Below are 10,575 nucleotides of genomic sequence, written 5' to 3' on the forward strand. Positions count from 1 at the left end.
AGCTCAACTCTGCCAATACTAGCCATTCATCCTCAGGGATAAAGCCACGCAACATCACCAACATTACCCGCTCAATCCATGTGTGCCAATCATGACTCTTGAAACCAAATATTTTCAATTTCTGAAGACTCGCTCCCCTCTTTAGATTCGCAGCATACCCATCGGGGAACATCAACCGCATTTTCACCCACAATAGCATTTCCCTCATAACTGGCCTTTCAAGATTGAACAATGCCTTTTGCTTCTCTATGCTTTGCTTTCGTTTTCGTTGTCGCAAGTTTTGTAACGGTCTATCACATAGAGCCTCCAGGTTGATTCTAGCCTTAGGATTATCTTTTGACTTCCCCTCTATGCCGAACAATGTACCAAAAACAGCCTCAGCAATATTCCTTTTAGTGTGCATTACGTCGATGTTGTGTGGGCAAAGGAGGTCTTTGAAGTAAGGAAGATCACATAAGCATGACTTGTGAGTCGAGGCGTGTTCCGTATTATACCCTTTGATGTATCCTGGACGCAAAGGATCAGGCTCGAGAGCGTTTAACTGATCAAGGGTCTGTTGGCCTGTCAACACAGCTGGTGCAGTGTTTTTGACGACTCTACCTTTGATGAAATTCTTCTTATCTTTTCTGAACTTATGGTTAGGATCCAGGAATTGTCTATGCATGTCGAAGCAAGAAAACTTGCGACCAGCCTGCAGCCAACGGAACTGAAGAGCTGCCTTGCATGCGGTGCACCGGAACCTTCCATGCACACACCAGCCAGCGAATAGCGCAAACGCCGGATAATCATGCGTCGAGTACATGTACCACACATGCATTTTGTATTTTGTTTTGGTAGCGGCGTCGTAGGTCCTGATCCCATTATCCCAGGCTTCTTGCAACTCATCCTTAAGCGTGTGCATGTACACATTCATATTCTTCCTCGGATAGTTGGGCCCTGGAATTATCAACGTTAGGAAAATGTTCTTTCTTTTCATAATCTCTCCGGGGGGAATTGAGTGGAATGACAAATACAGGCGAACAACTGTATTGTGTTGCCGTCATACCATACACATTGAACCCACCCGTGCTGATGGCAACTCTAGGATGCCTTGGATCTTCCGATTTATCCTTATGTAATGCATCGAAGTGCCTCCACGCAAAACCATCTGAAGTGTGTACAAGCATCTTGTTCCCATCTGCATCTAGTTCGGTTCTTTTGCCCAATTTGTGCCATGTCATCTGTCTGGCCGTCTCTTCGACCATGCAAAGATGTTGAAGTCTTGGTACGATTGACAGATACCGAAGAACACTAATGGGGATTTTGGTCTGATTCTTCTCACCCATACCATTGTCTACCACAATATACCTGGAAGAATTGCAAATGGGGCAATACTTCAAGGCCGCATACTCAAGCCTAAATAAGGCACATCCATTCTCACAGGCATGTATCTTCTCATAGGGCATCTTAGTACACGGAGGATTTTCTCTGACTGGTACAGGTTTGCATGCAGTACATGGCCTTTGGGTAGAAAGCATCCAAATATCGTCATCATCGCGTCGTAGCATTCTCTGCCTAGGTTGAATTGAGCCTTCAGAGCCAATAATTGCGCGATGGCATCCAGCTGACAAAGCTCGGTCTGCTCGTGGAGAGGATGTTTTGAAGACTCCAACATTTCATAGAAGGCCTTTGCAGATTCTTCCATCTCATCGTCCGGATCCCGAGCATCATGAAAGTCTTGCACCATGTCTTCGATCCCGGTACCATGCTCGTCGGTGCGACGACGAATCACCTCAGCTCTGGCACGTTGGTCAGACTCACCATGAAAAGTCCACACCGTATAATTAGGCGTAAAACCCCACTTCTGCAGGTGTTTACCCATTTCAAATTCTGTCTGCTTTTTCCAGTTGTAGCAGTTGGGACAGGGGCACCATGTTTTTTCCTGGCCATTTGCAAATGCGGCTCTCACAAACCCCTTGTTTTTGTTAACCATTCATTGGTCATGTCTTTCTGACTAGGGTGACCAGTGTACATCCAAGCACGATCACTCATGTTGCCTAGCTACCTATGGGCGCACAAGAAATACATATATAATTCATCATCTATATTCATCCGCTAATCAAGTTTGTCAGTTTTATTACATCCATGCAACCTACACGCTAATATGTAAAGATAGGTCCTAATCCCACCCGAGTATGTGTAGATTTGGTTCGTTTTCCCATGCTCTGCTCCAGATGCGACGCAGAATTTTGGCAACACCTCCCCGCTGTTCTCCTGATTCACGTCTCGGCAATAAGCAGAGAGGATGTGTACCCGGAGAACAATAGGGAGGCACTGACGAAATTTCGCATCGGATCCGGAGCACAACATATGGGAAAACGAACCCAATCTACAGATACTCGGGTTGTCCATGGATAACGTTGGACAATTCGAAAGGATAGCGGTTATAAATCTGCAAAGACATGCATATTTATAGATGTCGCCCTTTCGAACGGGAGACGCATACTGGTCACGCATACTCATGATTGAAGAAACATATAGCTAGAAAGTTTCATCGGCACGAAGACCGAAACAGAGCAAATTAAGGGGGTAGGAGGAGAAGTCATTTGTGCTCACCAACAAACGCAGGGCGGAGCTCGTCCAACGCACGTGGAGATTGTCGAAAAACTGCACATTGAAATTCACACGAGCAACACAAATATGATGTTTTTAAAACATAATTGGAAAATATGTGACCTAACTCATAATTTACAAAACTATGACCCCGTCAGCTTGTGGAAGGCCGAAAAGCACCTTCTCGTTCAACCGGAGGCAGAAGAGTTGTCGGGGGTCGGGGGTTAGTGGCATCGGGAGTCAGTGCCGTCGAGGATCGGTGGTGTCGGGTGTCGGTGGCGTTGGGGTTCGGGGGTTAGTAGTGTCGGTGGTCGAGGGTTAGTGTCGTTGGGGGTCCAGGGTCAGTGGCATCGGGGGTCGATGGTCGGGGGACTTTTCGGTCAACAAGAGGCCGAAGAGGTGTCGGAGCTCGGGGGTTGGGGTTCAGTGGCGTCGGGGCGGCGTATTAACAGATGCGCGTAGTTTTCTGCCAGGGTGTCGTCAGGATGTCGTGTTGAGGTTTCGGGCACCGTGTCGGGGTGTCGGGGTGTCAGGGTGTCATTTTCTTCTTCTTCATCTTCTTCTTTTTTTCCTCCTCTTCCTTTTCTTCTTCTTCTTCTTCTTCTTCTTCTTCTTCTTCTTCCTTCCTTCCTTCCTTTTCTTCTTCTTCTTCTTCTTCTTCTTCCTTCTTTTCCATTTCCCTCTTCTTCTTCTTCCTTCTTTTCCTTTTTCGTCTTCTTCCTTCTTCTCCTCTCCTCTTTTTCTTCTTCTTCTTCTTTTTATCCTCCTCCTCCTCCTCCTCTTCTTCTTATTCTTCTTCCCTTATCTACTTATTCTTCTTTTATTCTTCATCTTTTTTCTACTTATTTAAATTATGACTATGTAGAATCTAAAGCTATCACTAAACCTACATAGCACTAAACATCATTTTTTAACAAAAAAAGAATCTAGCAATTATTAACTAAAAAAGAATCTACCACTAATTAACAAAATATAATCTACCTCTAAATTAACAAATAACAAATAACCTAGCGCTAATTAACTAAACCTAGGACTAAATCTACTATTTAACTAAATCAACTAACTAAACTACCACTAAATCAAATAACTAAATCAACTAACTAAATCTAATCAAATAACAAAAAACAAACTCACCTATTAGCTTGAACCGGAGAGAAGGGCAGTGGGCAGCCGGGGCGGTGGGCAGCCGGGGAGGAGGGGCGCGGGGAGGAGGGGAGGCTGAGCTCCGAGGAGGAGGGGTGGCGACGGCGCTGGGGCGGGCGAAGGGGAGGCGGCGCTGGGGCGGGTGGGGGGGCAGAGAGAGGGGGTGAGAGAGACACAGAGAGGGGGCAAGGGCGATAAAGGTAGACGAAAAAGGGGACTCCCCTGGCAGACGGCAAAGGGGACGCAACTGGGAGACGACAAAGGGGACGCCCCAAGCAAATGGGAAAGGCTCTGTTATCCACCTAACGGAGTAGATTCATGCCAGCTGCCATCTAGCTCCTTTGCCGTTTGTTGGCCAAGGCAGACCGGAGAAAATATATTTGTCGTCTGCTGCAAGCCGGCAGACGGCAAATAAGTCCTTTACCATGGCTTATTCAGTTGAAAATTTTGTCGTGTGCCGGCGGCTGGCAAAGGTCTTTGCAGTCCGCGGAATGGTCCTTTGTCGTCCGCTATGGCAGACGACAAAGAAGCTGATTCTTGTAGTGTATGATAAGTTTTCAGGTCAAGAAGCACAGGGCTATCTGGGCATACCGATCATATATGAACCAAAACGTTCTTTTTTTCAGTTTAAACAACCGAGATCCTTATGCTTCAAATTTCTCTCTACGTTGCTCGAGGACGATCAAGTTTAAGCTTGGAGAAGTTCACGAGTGATATTTTTACACTCATTTCAACCATGTTTTAACCGAGATATTTCATTAAAAGAGAGATATTCGCTCCGATATTGCCACTAATGACTAATGAATGCAAAGCATTCCACAAATCCTCTCTTTGATAGTTTTCCATAGGAAATGGGCTAAAAGGGAATAAACCACGTGGGAGAAAGGAAAGGAAGGAAGATGGAGAAGAAATAGTACGCCAGGAGGCAACCAGAACCAAAGACGGTCTTGCATGCGAGCGGACGTGCTCACATAAGCGGTTGTTTGGCGTGGAAACCGAGGTAGGTCGTCCACCCGAATAGCTTTTATTAAGCGGACCCAGTCGCTACGCCGACAGAACAAGCAAGAGGAGGGCAACGAGCACAACCAAAACCTCTTCATTATCATCTCCATCTACAAACCCTAAGCGCTGCCACTTGCATCTCCATAACCATCTCCACTACCATAGTGCTCTCTCACCTAGTTCATACTTGTAATCGTGCATCACACAAGGCATCCATTGTAAGAAATATTGCAATCATCAATCCCAGGATTTGTTCTTCAATGATTTCTTTTCACGATCTGGTCTCCATATGTGAGTAGTACGGTAAGGTATGGGGTGAGGCATGAGTCGTGCAACCCCTCGTATTTGATGAAGGGGTCAATGGAAGTCTTTGACATAACGTCTTGTATGTGTTAAATAAAATTGTTTTGAGTAGTGTCTCTTGTGTTGTCCGTGATCTTCATCCCTGTAGGTAACCAGGGTCATGGACATCGAGCACCGGTGACGCTAGGATCTTGGGGACTGTGATGTGTTAGACCGGATACTGGTGAAAGTAAGGTTTAGTAGGGTAACATGGATCATAACCTTGGGAATTTATGAGGTGTAATCATTAAACAATCAATAATTTTGTGAGATATTATTATCTTAATTCTCGGGCAACCTTGCGAGACGGAAAGGGCATTTAGTAGGACAAGTGATTCTTGATGCAGGACTCGAGCCGGTCAAGATGTACTTTGAACACATTCCCACTCCGACACGAAGCAAACACCTCTTGATGGGTGACTACCAGAGCACAAACTAATATCATTTTTATCCCAACACTAATGCATGGTTTTAAACATTAAGATGTAATCCCCGTACCTTCTTTTTATTATATGTGTTCAATCACAATTTTCTTGTTGATCCGGTCAAAAGCATGATTGGGACTTTGGTCAAGATCTTGCTAGATACCATTGCTTCGAGGGAGTGTTCCTCTCTTGGGTTCGATACCCAGGGTCACCTCTGGGTAAATAGGTGCGGGATACCCTTTCTTGTTCCAATATTGGATCAATAAAAAGGAGATATCATGCATAAAGTGTTTGGACCATTCTATTCACACGTTCACGCAATTTGATGCACGACGTTGGTGATGTCCTAAGAGCATCTACAACCGGACCCCTCATACGCGTCTAACATGCGGGGGTAGGACACCCGGTCACTGCCCGGTCATGAAATTTCGACCTAGTTGGGTGCCTCAAAAAGGCCTCAAACGCCCGGGATGAACGCCTCATATCCAAACCTAATATGGGGCAGATATGCTCGCGTCGGGGAACACCCACCACATGGGCCCGACCCGTGTTGGCCCGTTACGACCCCACCTATATTCGTCCCATGTGCTTGTCGTACCAAATCCTAGTCACTTCACTCCACTACCCTCCACTCCCATCCGCCACTTAAGCTCATCTTCGGGGATCTCCAGCCTTCTCCGGCATGGAGGACAGCTGATTTGAGCCCTACCAGTATGGTTCCGTCGACTGGGGTCTTAACCCCTGCGGGTCGGAAGAGGCAATGGCGGTCCGCATTGCACTCCGCCGCTCCCGCGAGGATAACTCCCGACCAACGACAGGAATTGTCCCACGCAAGTCCATCGTGTTGGCTCAACGGGCGCTCGAGGTCTCCATGGCTGGATCATCACTATCCCATCGGTCGAAAAATCTCTTCTTCCCCGTCACCGGTCCGACAGACTATGAGTCCCACCGGGAGCGGGCTGCCCGTCGTGGTACGTAGAGGAGGAACCATCCGCGCTCGCATTTTCAAGAAACGGCAGCGAGGGAACATGCGCCCGGGAGCAAAATCAGGTAGTCTAAGAAATTGCCCGATTGCCACCGAAGGAGGAAAATGAGGTCAGCGGCGGCGAGGACAACTCCGACAACGAGCTAATCCAGCTTGATCTATACTACGTCTTCGACCGGTATTTCTGTGAGAAGGACGGCAAGGGATTCGAGAAGGCGAAGAGCTGCCATCGATGATGTCCACCATAGCCAAACATGCCAATTTTTGGTAGTCCGATGACATGTTAGTAATGATAGAGTAGGCGGGCGATGTGTGTAATACATAAAAATAGTAGTTGCATGAGTTTTTATGGATGTGAGACATAATATCTGATTTTTCCGGTTGTGGTAAGACATATTTAAAGCTTGACGGGTCAGTGTTCGTAGACGCATGTGAACATGTCCGCGGGTCTTTGAAGAGCCGGATTTGCAAGTTTCGGTTGTACATGCTCTAATCTTAGATAATGATGTTCTACGCCAAAAGGAGTTGGTGATCATTCTTGTATGAAAAAAACTATAAGTCAACCCGCACAAGAAAATGACGTGTGTTTCCATGACGTTTCATGAAAAGTAGATTAAACTAGGTAGGTAATACTTGCTGTATATCTAAATGCTTGTAATTGAAAAGAACTAGTCTAGTTCTTTCCAACTACGAGTATTAAGTACACAGGTGTTGACATCAGATTTTAGCATAGAGGAAACCATTATTAAGATGACTTCAAATGAAGAAGTGTTCTATTTAAAAAAAATCCGTAGTGTTGACATGCACATCTTTTAAGTTTGGGTCATCGCTGTCCGATCTCATCTTAAAGGCTGAAATTATGCTCAAAGTGTTAAGATTTTATATGTAGAGTATTGTTCGGCCCATTACTCCTCTAAGATGGCTTGATATGAAAAACATTTCAACATGAAGAAGTTCTGTATCGTCGTGGCTATTGATTTTAATATAAAGATCGTCTCAATCAAAGGTCGTATGCAATCTGTGAAGCCAAAATAAAATCAGAAACAGAAGCTATATAGTAATTTCGGACCCCCTCGACTTTATTTGACTCGGTGACACCGATTTTACTCGATAATTGCGAGAACAATCTCTCGGAAATTTCAAGCGAGATGCAGAAGATTACAGAGAGTTGGCCACATTAAATCGGCGAGACCGAAAAAAATCACTTGGTGGCTGTGAGTTGATCCGAAAAATTGCCAACCTTTCCTGTCAGAGTTAGGTTAAGGTTTTTCACGTTTTAGACAGAATTTTTGGTCCTTTTCTTGTACGAGAAAACCATCCGCCTCATATATATGTTAGAGGTGATGGTCGACTGAACAACACACAATCAAACAAATCAATCTATCATATTTTACCTTTACTTTTACCTTTTTCCTTGTTCTTCTCTCTCGTTTTTTGTTTGAAGGGCAACGATCCACGAGGCCCTAGGGGCGGCCAGGCCGATTTAGGGCAGCCCATAGCCGCCGCGCGTCCTGACAGGTCCCTTCCGGTTGTGCAGGGTTATGGTCTGCAAAAGCATCTATCGAATTGCTTGCGTACCGTGTTTCTGGATGGATCTTTTTTGACGTGAGCTGCGGTGCATCATTCCGACGTTGAGGTACACGGTGACGTGTTCGTGTGGGAATAATAGGGAGTAGGCGACATGTTATCCATTGCATTCCACCGGACGTGCGATCTTTGGGGAGTTGGCGGTGTTGACATATGCGTTGATGAATGACCGTACAAGGGCCTGTATGCGTTGATGAATGACCGTACAAGGGCCTGTATCCGTCTCTTTCTTACTTGTTCATCATCGATCATACACATCACGGGACCATGGGGGATGGGATGCGTGATCCTTGATCAATCGACGCTGGAGGCAAATCCAGCACCGTCACAGCGCTCGGCGACCTTATCCAACAACACTTCACTCTGCCGTCACTCTCTTTTCATAGATCCAACCATTTATTGTCTGGACAGTGCACGTGCCACCACCATTTTCATGAAACTGTACATGCGGTGCCACCGGATGATTTCACCGGTTCCATCATCACCCTGCACGGGTATAATAAGACACGGCGCGGGGAATGGATCCAACTCTAGTGGACAAAAGGAGAACGACCTTCCATATCGTGCAACTCGTTGGACGGGTGCATAATGGATGGGCAGGAGAGACAGACAAACAGACAGCATTCGGTTGCACCGATTTAATTATGGGACCGTGGAGACGTGCGCCGCGCTGCTCACTCAATCAAAAACCAAAGAGGAGATAAGGGAGGAAAAGGGGGACATGCGTTCGGCATTCCCCTGTTGCTCCAACAGTTCCTCCCATGTTCCGTCGCTCGTGTCCTTGGAGGCCTCAACTACTCCTGACTGCACCAAGATGGTGACGCCGACGGCATGGCCCCGGCCACACCCCCAAACAAATGATCAGCCCACGCGCCAACCATGCTTCCTTCTTCTTTTGTATTGGAAATCCCATCATGCATGGGACGATCCTCAACCAGTTTCGAGGATGTTTTGGTTTGTTAGCGCATCTCGAACGCTGACCCCAAAATGAATACACTATTTACCCACACATTGGTCTAATTTCTTAGTGTTTTCTTAACGCCGATCCTAAAATGGATACAATATTTGTCCGCCGACTGGTCCGGACCGGTCACGGACATGAACGGGGAACCCGTCATCCAACAACGTCTGCTTAAGGTCCACTTAAGTGCGGCCAATTTGAATTTCCAATGCATAGCAGTAACAAGTTAATTAAACTACGGTGTTCACATACCGTCCTATTACAAATAAAAAATAATAATATTCATAGTTTTAACATGATCAAAAGTATGTTACCCGAGTACTTATTCACATAATTCGACAAGTGATGATGTTGGCATGCACGCCCCATGTGTCATAACATCCAGCTTACCTGTCAACCTAACGGAATTGAATTTTATGCCATGTCAACCCTAACTTGTGGGCAATTCATGTCATAATCATGATCAATCCCGGCCTAATCGGTCACTTACAGAAAGTTGTAGTTTTTTGAAACAGCAAACCAATTTTGTGATAGATTTTTCAATAATTTAAAAATATGGTAATATTTGGAACCCTAACATAAAATGTGGTACTTTTATGCTATTTACTCCCAAAATATGATCGACGCACACGCCAAAAATAAAGTTCTATCAAAACGTAGAGACGTATTTTGTGAATCACCTTCCTATGATTTAATCATTTCATGCAAAATTTATACTTCCCGATACAACACCTTAATAAGTTGTATCAAAATCTATACTGTCCATGGTTCGGTATACCCGAACAGTAAGTTGTGTACCATTGGTCCTCATAGCTGCCCATGATATTTTGAGCGCAAAGTTGTGTCATCGAGGTACGTACTTTGCTAGAGGCAAGGTGCTGCTATGAGGGGTGTATCCCTATTTATCTGCCCGGGTATGAGACCGCGGCGGGTGCGAGCCTGTTTATGTTTCTTAACGGATACTCTTGGGTTAGGAGTCGCGTCACTGGCCTGTAGTGTGTTCCTCGATGCGAAGGGATCGTTCGGTGTTACCGTTGATAGTGGTAACATCATTGGGTCTTTTCAGCTTGAGGTATGCATAATGGGGACGGCATTGAAGCGAGGGAATGTTGTACGGCCGAGGAGTGTTTGGTATCCACTGCGTAGAGGGACAATATCGAAGATCAAATCTTTGCTTCAAAAGTTGTCAGGTGAACCAAACACTACCTCTAGCATTATGGTGCATGAACAGTGAGCTTCGACACAGGAGTTACTTCTTTATAAATGGTTTTACTAGGTTTAATTCATGACAGATCAATAACCATTTTCCGCATTGTATCCTCATAAACAAGATTAAGGCTATTTCCCTCACCACGAGGACTAGCGTGAGGTGATACCCGTCAATGATGAGGCCATGTACTAAGGCCGCTAACCCCCCCCCCCCCCCCCCGCGTCGAATACTAGTGGGGTGGTAAGTATGATCATAAGTAATCGGGCATGACGACCATGGAATGTACTTTGGGACTACCGGCTCTATGGCATATACGTCTCGAAGCGTC

This window comes from Hordeum vulgare, chromosome 5H (genome assembly GCF_904849725.1).
Source record: "Hordeum vulgare subsp. vulgare chromosome 5H, MorexV3_pseudomolecules_assembly, whole genome shotgun sequence".
Lineage (NCBI taxonomy): Eukaryota > Viridiplantae > Streptophyta > Magnoliopsida > Poales > Poaceae > Hordeum > Hordeum vulgare.